The sequence below is a fragment of the Anser brachyrhynchus genome, assembly GCF_964034855.1.
Source record: "Anser brachyrhynchus genome assembly, chromosome: 1".
NCBI classification, from domain to species: Eukaryota; Metazoa; Chordata; class Aves; order Anseriformes; family Anatidae; genus Anser; species Anser brachyrhynchus.
In genome coordinates this window covers 210,826,031-210,838,513 of record NC_137694.1, presented here as the reverse complement: position 1 = coordinate 210,838,513, position 12,483 = coordinate 210,826,031, and the positions used below count along the sequence as shown (strand labels likewise).

At 49.2% G+C, this 12,483-nt stretch overlaps 1 protein-coding gene across 4 annotated transcripts in view; it reads left to right on the top strand.

Moving 5' to 3' along the window:
* GDPD5 (glycerophosphodiester phosphodiesterase domain containing 5) overlaps positions 1–12,483 on the top strand; it is a 164,521-nt gene that overhangs the window by 5,528 nt on the left and 146,510 nt on the right. The window contains exon 1 of one of the 4 annotated variants that reach the window (XM_080559350.1): positions 3,988–4,122. The exons of the other annotated variants lie outside the window; for them this stretch is intronic. The gene's annotated coding sequence lies outside the window, so the exon portion shown is untranslated. Of the gene's footprint in view, positions 1–3,987; positions 4,123–12,483 lie in introns of those variants that run through there. 4 annotated transcript variants of the gene reach the window in all.

The following is a 12,483-nucleotide window of genomic DNA, read 5'->3' as shown; positions in this document are numbered from 1 at the left end:
AAACGCCCTCGCTCTGGGATGGATGCCGAGGGCTTAGGCTTGATTGCAGGGATTTACCCGGCAAAGTCTCGCTGTGATACTTGGGCGGATTTTGTTTGTTTTTCTTTTTTTTAACAAGGGGTAATTAATGCTTTCCTTGGGATTAAAATATTTCCTGCATGTCTCAGCTGTTGATGTCGGAAGGACTCATCCAACCCTTTGACCTCTGGCTCTTTGGAGACAAGAAAGGCTTTGTGGGGAAGGCAATGAGTGTACAAAACCTGTTTCTCTCTTACCCGACTGCTTTCTTGTAGGAAGAAGCCCAGGATAAAAAAGTTTCTTGATGCTGTCAAGTAGGTTTTGTAGGCAGTCACCTGATAGAGCAGTGATTGTGTTTGCAGGTAGTGTGGGAATTGTGGTGTCAGTCTGCCTGCTCGTTATCCATGCATCTCCTCGATGAGACTTTTAAACAGCCACTCAAACCTACTGCAGCTGGAAATCCAGCAAATCAGGAGGGCTTGTGTCTTGGTCAGGGTGTCCGTGCAGGAATCCAGCTGTGTGACTTGCTCCACTGCTCTCATCCTTTTCCCTCTGGAGTTTTTTGGGTTGGGGTTTCTCTGTACACGGCTGCAAGGTGCTTGTTTGAGCCTGGAGATGTGTGCCGTAACAACGGCTGAGCGGTCCTCGTAACTCGTGTGTGGGTTTGGGGTTGTTGGGAGCCCTGCGATTCATCAAGCAAAGAGGTGAGGCGAGACCCATGGCTTCTCAAAACTGCTATTTTTAGCTGTGTTCCTGTTAACATGCAAATTGCGTTTATCGCAAAGGATTGCTCTGCGCTTGCCACGCTGAACTTGAAAGCCTTGCTTTCCAGCTTCTACAGAGATATCGAAAAGCTTACCAAAAATATGTATTTAACGTTTTCCCCATGTTCACAGTCTGGGTCCTGTGAACTCCTGGACTGCCTGTGACGTGTTTGTGCCCTGTAAATTCACAGGGGAGGGTGGCTCCCTGTTTTAGGGGCAAGTTACCCCGTGCTTGGGCTTTGGCATTAACTTGGAAAGCTGCTGGTGTCTGACAGCCTGCAAGCTCTTTGCAGTTGTGCTTCTTTTCTACTGCTTTTCCTCCTGTCCCAAGCCTGGAGACAGCATCAGTGTTAAAACAAAGCAGCTAAACTCATCCTTAGCTCTGAATTAATCACTGATGCAGAACGCTTGCCATCTTCATTAAAAGCCTGATTTAAAGTGCAGGGTTTACAGCTTGGCTGGAGACGCTTCCCTTTATCACAAGTGTTTCCTAATCCGTCCCCTCTGCGTGAGGATGTCTGTTTGCATCTCGGGGCTCTTGCTCTGAGAGCTGTATGTTAAAGGAATGCGGTGTACTCGTGGGTAAGCCAGCTGTGTATGTTAAAACGTTAATGTGATGGGAGTAAAGCGTGCTCTGGTGTCTCTTAAGCTGTCAGGGAAGTCTCTGCGCTTCACAAGGTCACGCCGCTGCATAGATGTGTGTTGCTGAAACAAGCTGTGCAGGGCCTCCGTACGCAGTTTTGTTTTGCAAAGAGGAATAAATCTGCTCGTGTGGTGATAGCGAGAGAGCTGCTGTCCCTGAAAACACGGGCAGGAGGGGTGGAGTTGAAGGCCAGCACCCAAGGAAGCATCCGCCCTTGTGCCTGCACCCCTGCACCTATCAGCCCTGTAATGTGTTGGGGTTTCAGCTCCGCTCCTGGCTTTGCATGGGGTAACTGGTTGGGTGAAGCTGCAAAAGCTGCTGACGTTACAGGCATTTGATGCTTCTATTTTCTTTGATCAATTTAATGAGCTCAAAACTGGAGCTGGGAGTCTTTAGATGCAAGAGGGTCTTTGACTTCTGTGCAAACCCTTCCCAAAAGCCCTCTCTGGGTAGGGGTGAGCATCTGTCCTGCTGTCACAGGAGCTGTGCTGGAGGCAGGAACCTGATGGGCTTCCTAGATGTTGTCATTGGGGCCAACACAACAAAGTAGGAGACATTTCTTCTCGGCAAGAGCGGTCAGGCATTGGGACGGGTTGCCCAGGGAGGTGGTGGAGTCCCCGTCCCTGGGGGTGTTCAAGGCAAGGTTGGACGTGGTGCTTGGGGACATGGTTTGGTGGGTGACAGTGGTGGTAGGGGGGTGGTTGGACCAGGTGATCTTGGAGGGCTTTTCCAGCATTAGTGATTATAAGATTGTAACAACTGCAGCCCTTTAAAATAACCCTTCCAGAGCACCTTGCATATGGCTGCTAGGTTTTAGCATCTACCAACCTTTTCCCCTTCTGCTTTTAAGGGGAAAGTCTTTCAGTGAAGCAAGCTGGAAGCTGCGAGCAGTCTGTAACAAGGTGGATATATCTGGTAGTCCAAGCTCCATCAACTCCTTTTAGCCTGGAAAATTGCTCTCCATTTTGAAAGGAGAAGGTGCTGGGGAGAAGGTGAGCGGTGCCACCAGGGTGGGAGAGCTGGGTGTGAGGCTGTGCTGCAGAGGCCGCCATGCCTGCGGGCACCTGGGGCATTTGGGGACATGCTTAGTGCTTGCTTAGGGGGTGGCCCAGATTGGTATTTTTGGGCACTGAAGACCACAAAGAAGCAGTGAAATGTCCGGTTTTATAGGTAGGAAAAACATGGCAGGAGCTAACACAACTGCCAGCTGTGGCTCGATGGGAACAGACCCCACAGAGGCTGCTGGAGTGGAAAGGGGATCCCAGCAAAGGGCAGGGGCAGAGCACCCTGCTGGCATATGGGGGGAACAGGGCCCTTTCTGTGCCTCTTTTATCTCCAGGGGAGATGAAATTACATGGCCTCCAGCTAGGAGCTGCCAGAGCTCGGAGAGATGCACTTACCTAGATATCCAGATAAAGCCTGAGCATACCCATTTGTCTCCCCTGGAAGAAGAACATGGGGAGGAAGCCCTCAAATACAGTAGATCACTCCAGTTTTGGGTTTGATCTTGAACGCAAGGTTGATTCCTACAGTTTTTGGGTTTCCAGCCCTCAAAACCTGTTTGGTTTGCTCTTGTCCTGGGTCACAATGCAACTCTAGCTCCACCAAAAGTTGCTGAGTGGAAATATGCCCCCGCTTCTGGGGGGCTGTTGCAAACAACTTGCCTGCTGCAATGCATCTGACAGGCTGGGAAAGCTTTGGTGTGTGCTGACCTCAAGCTGCATGGCTGAAAAATGATGCTGGGAAGCCTTAATGATGCTGGTGACCTGCCCCTCTGTCACCTGGTGTGGGGTGGTAATTGCTTGGGCTGGAGAACGGGCTGTGCTGTGCTGGGAGGGGGTGGGAGGAGTGGACAGAGGTCGGCTGGATAATAACAAGGCTGGGTTTGAGCTGGTGACCTGAAGGTAAAGGCTTCTGATGACCTGAAAACCCCTCGTGGCTTTATCTCGATGTGCTAAATGCCGCTGTATTGCAATGGGAATGTGATTAGTTAGCAGGAATGGAGCCTGGGAGCTTGATTGTGAAGCTGTAACCTGAAGTCCAGACTTGTAGGGACGTGAAGAGTTACAGATCCCCCTCCTAAGAGCAGAGCGAGCTTAGACTAGGGGGTCCTCTATTTCTAAAAATGTCAGTTTATGATGCTAAAAATCCTTATATCACAACAGTCCTTAAATGCAAGCTTCTGGGGCAGTAGTCTGCTAGTAGTGAGTGGTGTATTAGAGCCACGAGACCATCACGTAAGTTCTCTTGGCTTCTTCCTCCCAGGCACAAGGAAACTATTGTCTTTTTCCTCATTTCCCTGAAGTTTGTAGCTCAGCTGCAGTTTCTTTGGAGCGATGGATCTGGACTGCTGGCCTCAGGGCTGGAGGCTGTCCTGCTTCTCTCCTTGTGGTCTGGATGCTGATGACTTTTTGCTGTGGAGCTTGGGGGTACCTGGGGTGAGGAGCAGGGAACCCCCAAGGTCATGAGTTTAGGGAAAGCCGTGTCAAAAGGCAACGTGTCCACTTGCATTTCTGCAGCTCCCCTCCATGGGCATTATGTGCTGCTCTCTATCTCTGCTGATATTTGCAGTGGCGATAAGAGGCTCGGCAACAAGTGTGCTCTGCAGCAGATAAAACTTGCTGTGCGCAAGAGCTGTTCCAGCCGGGAGCTTATCAGCCCTATTAAAACTTTACCGATCAGCAAGGCTCGAGAGAGGTGGGTGTTTCGGGTCCTTTAGCAGAAATGCTCAATGAGGAATTGCACTGAAGTACTGCTGCTCTGTAAGTCCTGCTCAAATGTGCTTTTTTTTTTTAAAGGCAGGGAATAATCTGGGGAATAATGAGGCTTGTAAAGTGGCCAAGGGTTTGGCTTGCCTGCAGCCAGCTGGTTACTGCCCTGCAGGTTTGTGCATGTAACGAGCTGGCTGCTGATTGAGGAAGGTGGTAGCTGGTCACAGTGTGGGCTGAATTAAATTGAGGGATCCTCCTCCTCCTCTTGCATCTTGCTGGGCTGCTCTGTGCTTGGAGAAAAGAGCTCCTGGTGCTTTTGTGCAACAAGTACAGAGAGGACAAATCTCCCAATTTGGCTTGATGCTTTTTCAGGGCACCTGCAGGGATGGTGAAAACCTGGCCTGAAAGGGTACAGTGGTGTGACTGGAGACAAGGAATTACCTGGTTCCCACCTTGATTTGGAAGCACCTAATTCCCACGTGCTGCCCAGATGCACCAAGATGAGTGGAGAGGCTGTAGTCTGAGCATGGGCATGTCTTGTCCTGATTTGGGCAGCTGACTCCATCTGTATGCAGACTTCTCTGTTCTCATGGGATTTGCAACTTGTGGCCCCTCCAGAGGGTGGGTGCCCATGGCTTCTCTCTAAAAATACAAATAGGGTTAATTCTGTGCTAAAGTCCTGAGGAGGGAGGCGTGATATCTGCTGTACAGGGGAGTGGTGCAATCAGAACTGTTCAGAAATATCCTTTTTCCCTTTTGGCACGAAGAAATGAGACCTTTCATCTCCATCCTCCCCAAAACTCCTTCCCTGGGAGGGATGGAACCTGGAGGTTGGAACCAGATAGCCAAATATTTCTGGTGGCAGAAGTACTCATGCTCTCTTCAAAGCCATGCTTTGGACTTTTAGTTGGATGAGCCAGGCTTATTCCAAGGAATGTCAGCCCTGGCAGCGCTGCAGATAGTCTGAGCTGTTGGAGGAGATGGCATTCGGACAAAACCGGGAGCAAACGCTTGTTGCTGTTACACACAAGGTCAGCGTGACCGTCTGGTTCCCAAATCGGGCAGTTGGGTTCAGTTCTTCAGCAAACACTTGCTGCTGCTCAGCTGTGTAATCAGCTAACAGGATTTAACACAGCGTCCGCTGTTTCTAACTCAGCGTTGTGTTAGCAACGTAATCAAAAAAAAAAAAAAAGAAAAAAGGCCAGAGTTAAAATAAGTGGAAATGTGAGTTCCTGGGGCTATCCAATTCCAGTACCAGATAGAGAAACCGTCTGCTTTCTACCAGGATTAATACACTAACAGTTACATCAGAACTGACTCGAGATGTTATAAAGCTGGGGATAAAGAACATCTATTGGCACTTATTACATCTCAAAGACCTTATGCTTAAGGCAGCATCTCATTGAAATTTCTCTTGTTTAAATAGTGCAGCTGGAAAATACAAACAGACTCTTGCTTTGAGGGAAGGTGGTTGCAGTGACCACAGGGTTGTCTTTTACCTTGGGAGCTGCCAACTGGAACCCATGACAATTTCATACTTCTAGAGGTGATTCTGTGCTTCAAGCTGGAAATGAAACACAACCGTGGTGGAGCCTGGGGTGAGGCCTAGGAGGAAAAGAAGATAAGTGGTGGTAGAAGGAGGAAGCAAACAGCTTGAAGTGTCTAGGTTGTGTACCATCACTCTCTAACCTTCCACGTGCTGGCATCAGATTTGGATCTCAGCACAACTTTTGTGTTCACGTGGTGGCCTTTTGTTCTTTATTTTTTTTCTGACACCTTGTAAAGCTCCAGAAGATAACTACTTATAGCCTTACAGAGTCCTAGGAGGAATGCTTACTGGAGGAAAGCTCTTGTCTGAGGGCTGCTTTTTCTGGGGAATACCCAAGCGCTTGACCAAAAATCAGGACTTTACACCCTCCTTGAATGTGGCTCAGCTCTGCCACAGCTGACTTTAGCTGGCTGCCCTTAAACGCATCACTGTGGTTCAGCTTTGCCTGAAGCTGATGTGATGTTCTGCTCCCAAACTCACCCTTTTTTTTTTTTTTGGGTGTTGGTTCCCATATGTTTGGTTGCAAAGGGTTGGCTTTTTTTGGAAGGGAAGGTATGAGATAAATATTGCCTAAAACACTCGTGGCTGTCAGTTCTACCGAGCCAGCTCTTTTACAGGGGTGTGAGTAAAACCCTGTTATGTCTCATGCACCATCAAGTTTAATGCCTGCTAAATGGCAGAGCTGTTGAGAGGAAGCACTGGGCTGAGGCAATGTAGCTGGTATTAAAAAAAATAATTACTGCTGCTAGTGGCTGAGCTTCCAAATAAATCGTGCTGTGGATGTTTGGTGAGTGGATACACGGGGATTGCTGAGGTGCCTGGATTCTCCCTAAGGCTCGCTGCCAGGTGGGACACTTGGGAAAGCAGCAACTACCTACACGTGGGGAAAATGTTGTGTCCCAGTGGTAATAAATCCTTTCCTTGCCATGAAATATAAGGGCTTTATTTAAATCGTTTTCCTGTTCTAGCATTTAAAGCAGCTACAGAGTTGGATCCTCTAACCTTTTTTAATGTTGTAAATGATGGCCAAAGTAGGGTTTGTCACTTTTTTTCTTTAGTAGAAGCATAAAATGTATGGGGGTATATAGGGCTGAAAGATCTCAGTGCCCTGGTGGCATGGGTTTTGTGAAGTACTGTGTGCCGTGGCCACCCTGCAGCTCTCGGGTGCTGGAGGCCTGCTTGAGTTGTCTTTTGCTAATACTTGTTTAAGAAACTTTGTTTTCTGGAAGTTACTTTGCAAAACAGCAGAATTTGCTGGGTAGGATGAGCAGGACTTGTCTGAATGCACCTCTCCACAAAAATGGCTTGGTCTTGTTTTTTTCTCTTCCCACCTGAAAACAAACAAAAAAACAACGCAGAACTTTCTGCTACACAGTTCCAGCACAGATGGTACAGGCAGCATGAAAGCTAATATCCTACTGCTCCAGTCCAGCATCTCCTTCAGGAAAAACCTTGCTGTGTGACGAGGACACTGAAAGCACTGGCATGGTATCTCTTGTGGGAAGAAGGGGAGATGAGCTGGGAAAACAATGAAGTGCAAACAACGTGCTTCAGGCTCTTTGCTGCAAACACAGACCCCTGCAGGCTTGGGCAGAAAGCTTACGACTGTTGGGACTAAAACCCATTGAGGTTCTTGCTTCAGCAGATGAAGGTCCTTCATCCTTCATGCCTGTGCTTGGATTTTCTCCCCTTCCAGGGGAGATGATGCCTGCTTTGCATAAGTAGTACAACGAAGTGTCAGGGATTACTGCTGTGGGCATTAATGTATTTATCCCCCGGGTGCCTCAATGGGATTTTCTTAAGCTTAAAACACGGTGACCCTCAACACTAATCTTCCTGGGGAAAGAAGGGCAATGTTTTTTACTTCCATGGTGTTATTCTATAAGATTAGCTCTACTGCAGTCCTGTGGTTGTATCAGTCTCTGACCTTCCCAAAGCGTACCTGATGCTCCTTGTGTGGTTTTCTCACCCCACGTGAGAGATGGGGACAGGGAACGTGCTCCTCTTTCTTCCTACCAATGCTATCCTGTGGCCAATTATTTTCTATTACAGATGACTGAAGAATGGTGTAAAGGGGGAACAGGTCTTTGTGGGATGTTATGAGTAAGTAGTTGTCCTGAGATTCAAGGCAAGTGTTTGCTTTGACCTTCATGAGACTGATGGAAACAGTTCTCTCCTTGGGTGGCTGGTGCTCTGGAAGCTTTTCTTCTCCCTTGGTCCTGAGAGGGATGTTTGCTGGTGGACTCCGAGTTATTCCTACCCAGCAAGAGGAAGGCATCTGAAAATGATCATCCAGGGAGAAGAGGCATTAGGTCTTGTGCATGCTATCTGCCTCCTGTTTCAGGCTGGGAGAGCTGAAGCACAGAGTCATTCGTCCTGCATTTTAATTTGAGAAACTCTTGATCTGTTGGATACATGTCCATGATACTGTGATGGACGCTGTCCTGGATGCTGTGATGTTGTAATGAAGCCTGGGGTTGATGCTGTGGTGACGAAGGAAGGATGCCTGAGTTATTGGGTGATGACTGGGGCTCATCTGTCTGCTCTATGCACATATTCTCAGTGGCTTTGGACAAGGAGAAAAATGTCTCTGTCAGCTGAGGACGTGACACCCCTTCAGGATGGGATGGTGGGGCAGTATGAGGACGTAAAGACTTGGGTACTGTAGAAAGGCATGTAGACACACAGGTTTTTCCCTCTTTGAGGTATGTTCCCACAAATCCAGCTTTCCTGGTGCTGATCTTGGGCTGACTGTACTTTGTGACTGCTCTGGAGAAGAGTTTGGTGTCAAAAATGAGTGGTTTAGTGTGAGAAGTCAGGTGCCTGCTTCCAAGTACACTTACCACCAGCTCTGGCCATCTCCTGGAATGGAAGGGATGCCAGAAAACCCAGTACGAGCCACCTCTTTCTGTGGGAATTGTTTCTGGGGGGTAACCATGTGTGTCCTCAATATTTGCCACTTTGGAGGTTGCTGTTAGCAGCCTGTACAAGCCACCTGCAGGATCTGTGCTATCACAGGAGTATTTGTGCACCAGTCTTCCACGCTCACCCAGCGATGCGAACACAAGAAGCTGTTGAGCTGTCGTATGGCAAGGAAAGTCTCGTTCCTGGAAAATGCCTCTCCTTAGGTGGGCTGCTCAGCCTGTTCCTGCTGTGATGCTGGTGGTTTGAGCTGGTGAACTCAACTTTTTGGATGCCTGCTCTAACAAATGGAAATACAGCCCCAGTGAGGTGTTCAGAGTATCTTAGGCTGGCCAGAGGGAGGGTGATGGCCCCTCTGGCAGGGCAGAGCTGCAGCTTGCTGGGTGGGCAGCACTTCAGATGCACCACTGGTGTACGTAGATGCCACCCCCAACCACATGCACCCTGCTTTCTCTGTTGGGGGTGAGATGCTCAAAACCAAATCTGAGTATCTCTACCGTTGATCTTGTGGTGAAGCTGGGATTAAAAATCTCATCCTTCGATCCCTGTCCCAAAATTCTTTGTGTGTGCCCTCTAGGTCTGTTTTCCTCTTGCAATGGGCAAGATCTGCCATGGAGAGCTTGAAGGTGGTGGTTCCAGGCCACAGGAGGACTGGGATGGCACCAGCAGGGAGCGAGGTGACTTGGTGGAGATTCGTCTCGGTGATGGGCTGGGATGGATGGGCATGTAACACCCGCATGAAGGCGGTGTGATGTGTCTGAAGAATGGGATTTCTAGGGGGAGTGGTGAGTGCTGAGATGAAAGAGGGTCCAGAAAGTGCTGTTTGGGAGGCTGGACTCCATGCCTGGCTCCCAGGCTGAGAAGCTAGGCTTTGCTCTATTATTTTAAGCTCAGCACAATGGCACTCTTCCACAAGAGCAGCAATGCAGAGCCACTGGGGGACTACGACCACTAGAAATGCAGCAGCTCAGGTGGGATTAGAAAAGAGAATCTGCAACAGTTCTCCTCCTTCACCTTTCCTTCCTAACTGTCTTTGTCTAGTGCAACAGTCAAATGATGAGCACTTGTGATTTCTGCCCAGCGATGGATGGTAAATCAATACCACAACTCCTTGCAGCGTTGGATGCGACCTGCCAAAAATAGCTGGGAGCTCTGTGGGGGCTGGCGCTTGGCAAAGGGCTCTGCTGTCTTCATCCCAAGCGTGCCCATGGGCTGAGTTCATGGAGCATCTCTGGAGCCAGTGGGGTGTGAAGGTGGTAATGGGAAGACCTTTCTGCTGCTGTGGCAGTGACCCAGGACTGTTTTGTCCTCTCCTGGGATGTTCACTGTGGTGTGTCTGCAGCTGGAAATGTTGTGTGAGCATTGCTGCTTTTCATCCCAATGATTGAGTAGCTTATGGTACCCTGAGGTAGGACCAGGAACGTAACGGTGGTCTTTGAGCCCAGGAATCTCCCTGCAAAAGCAGCTAGCAGTGATTTGGAGGTGACTGTCCCAGTAACCATGGATCAGGCGGGGTGGGAGTGAAATCCCAGTCCTCTGGGTCTCATTACAGGACCATGAGATATCTTTAGCTGCTTTATCCCTAGAGGCACCAGTCTGTGTGTGGTGCAGAAGTGTCTGAGAGCTGAGCTGGTCTCTGGGTTTAGAGAGGTGCTGAGGGTTGCTCCGTGAATTATTTGGGAGAACAGCAATAAGGAATGCGTTGGCTTCTTGTGTTCAGCAGGGAAGGTCACTTCCCCAATGTGTGGGATGTCACCAGAGCTGGTGAGCGTGGGAGACCTGCCTGGTGCCGGAGGCTTAACTTTCCACTGGTGTTCCCAGGCTGAGCTTCAGGTTGATGTTCAGCTGCAAAGCATCATTGCCATGGTCGTGGCTAGCTGGTCACACTGAACAGCCTCTCCAGTGGAGGTGGGACCAACAAGGAGGTTGCTTTCAATGCATGATTTGGTTTGTCCCCATCCTCTTGGGTGTGGGGGGGGGGAAATCAGGCTAAACACAGGTCTTTTTAGGACAGCTCATGAGCTGCTACAAGGTAAAACACAGAATAAAGTGAATATTGTTTTAATCAGGACAGAGTTTGAGGCTGTTCCATACCCTTATCAACCTTGTCAAGTCCAATTTTTGCTTAGCGGGGCTGATAAACTGGTGAGCCTCCCGTGGCATAGCACAAGCTAATGGGCAGGTGGGGCTGCTGAGGAAGTATTCAGTCCCTAAAATACTTGGTCTAAATCTGCTCTGAGATGTCATCTTCCAAAGGGTTTCCTTGTGTCCTGAGTTTTTGCTGGCGAGTCGGTGACTGTGAGGGACAGCGGTGTGGTTTGTGCGCTGTTAGGTGTGGGGAGCTTTGTGAATTACTCAGACTTGTGGCTTTATGGTAATATAGGAACTTGCATTGCTGGTATGGCAAGATCTTGACCTTTAATGGGATTGGCCATCCCTTGCAGTGTGAGGCAGGATGCTTTGCTTCTGCCAGCCCCTGCTGAGCAAGCTCTTAGGTGCCCATACTTAGGTGCAAGTTCCTGTGAGCACTTGATGAGTAGTTGCAAAGTAACTTCCAGTCTCTTCCATAAAATGCAGCTGTGGTGGCTTAGTGGCCTTTACACATGGAGGGGAGAGCAAGGCAAGCTGCTTCCTGGAAAGATTTCTTGCTAGGTCCGACAGTGGTGCTTATTCAGGGTCATTTGGGACCAGTCTGGAGGCTGCCACTGGGTCAGTACTCAGCATGGCTTGGGCACGTGGGTCTGAAACTGCTTCTGACGTGGCATGGGATGTCCATCAGCTGGTGGCTTCGGAGCTCCACGTTATGCCCAGACATGTGCAGGCTGCCCAGGTAATTGTTCATACCTCGTTCCTTCTTGTTTTCCCCTGATCCTGCAGCACTTGGAGAAGGGGCTCATGCCCTGCTGCCGGAAGGGCTTCGGTCTGCAAAGATGTCCATCTTCTCTTCCAAAATGCTCGTGAATCTGTTCGCAGAGCAAAGTCAGCTTACGGGCAGGTGGGATACCTAAACCTGGTGGCTGCTGAAAGCATGGTTAGACATCTCAGTGTCTCCTGCCTTGAGAGAACCACGTGTGCCACAAAGCTTCCCGTGCAGCACCTGGCCGAGCAGGGCTTCAGGAGATGCTGGTGAGCGTGCTGGTTTTGCTGACCCTGTTCCTGCCCGCTGGCTGCAGCAGTGACAGTGTTGAACTGCATCCAAGCTGTCACTCAGGGCAACAACTCTACAGCAAGTCACTGGCCTCCTGGTGCTGGTTTTGGCAATGGGGGAAGCTTGGCTTGGCTGCCTTTATTTATACAGCTCAAACGGGTTTGTCACCCAATGGCTCGATCACTCGTAATTATAACGTCAAAGAAAATCACACCTCTTATTTCCTGCCTGCATACCTGCCTTCTTGCAGTTTACCTTTCTCTGTCCCTCCTGTTTGCTGATATTTTCATGCATCCTCTGCTTCAAAGGCTGTGGTGTTTCAATTTTATAATCACTTTTATTTTTGTGGGGCATGAAGGTCAACGCTGCTGTGGCTTTTGCCAGCTGTCCCCTCCTGGGTACTCTCTGTGCACTGTAGCACCACTAGGAAGGTTTTATTTTTTCTTAGAAGTAGTTAAAATTTAAACACGAAACGAAATGCGGAGGTGGGAGTCTTGGCTGATGGACCTAACTTGTGAAACTTATGTAGCAAAAAGGGCTTCAGCAATGCTCCCTCCTGCTTTTTACCTGCGGTGTTTACATTTTCCTCTTTAGCCCGTTGGCAGTGACTGTAAAACTCCCATTTATTGACGCTACGCATAGCACCGAGCTTGCTGCATCGATCTGGGTGCTTAAATAGCACAAAGATTTTTACCTTGCATCTGGACTGGAATAAACCCTCAGCAAAC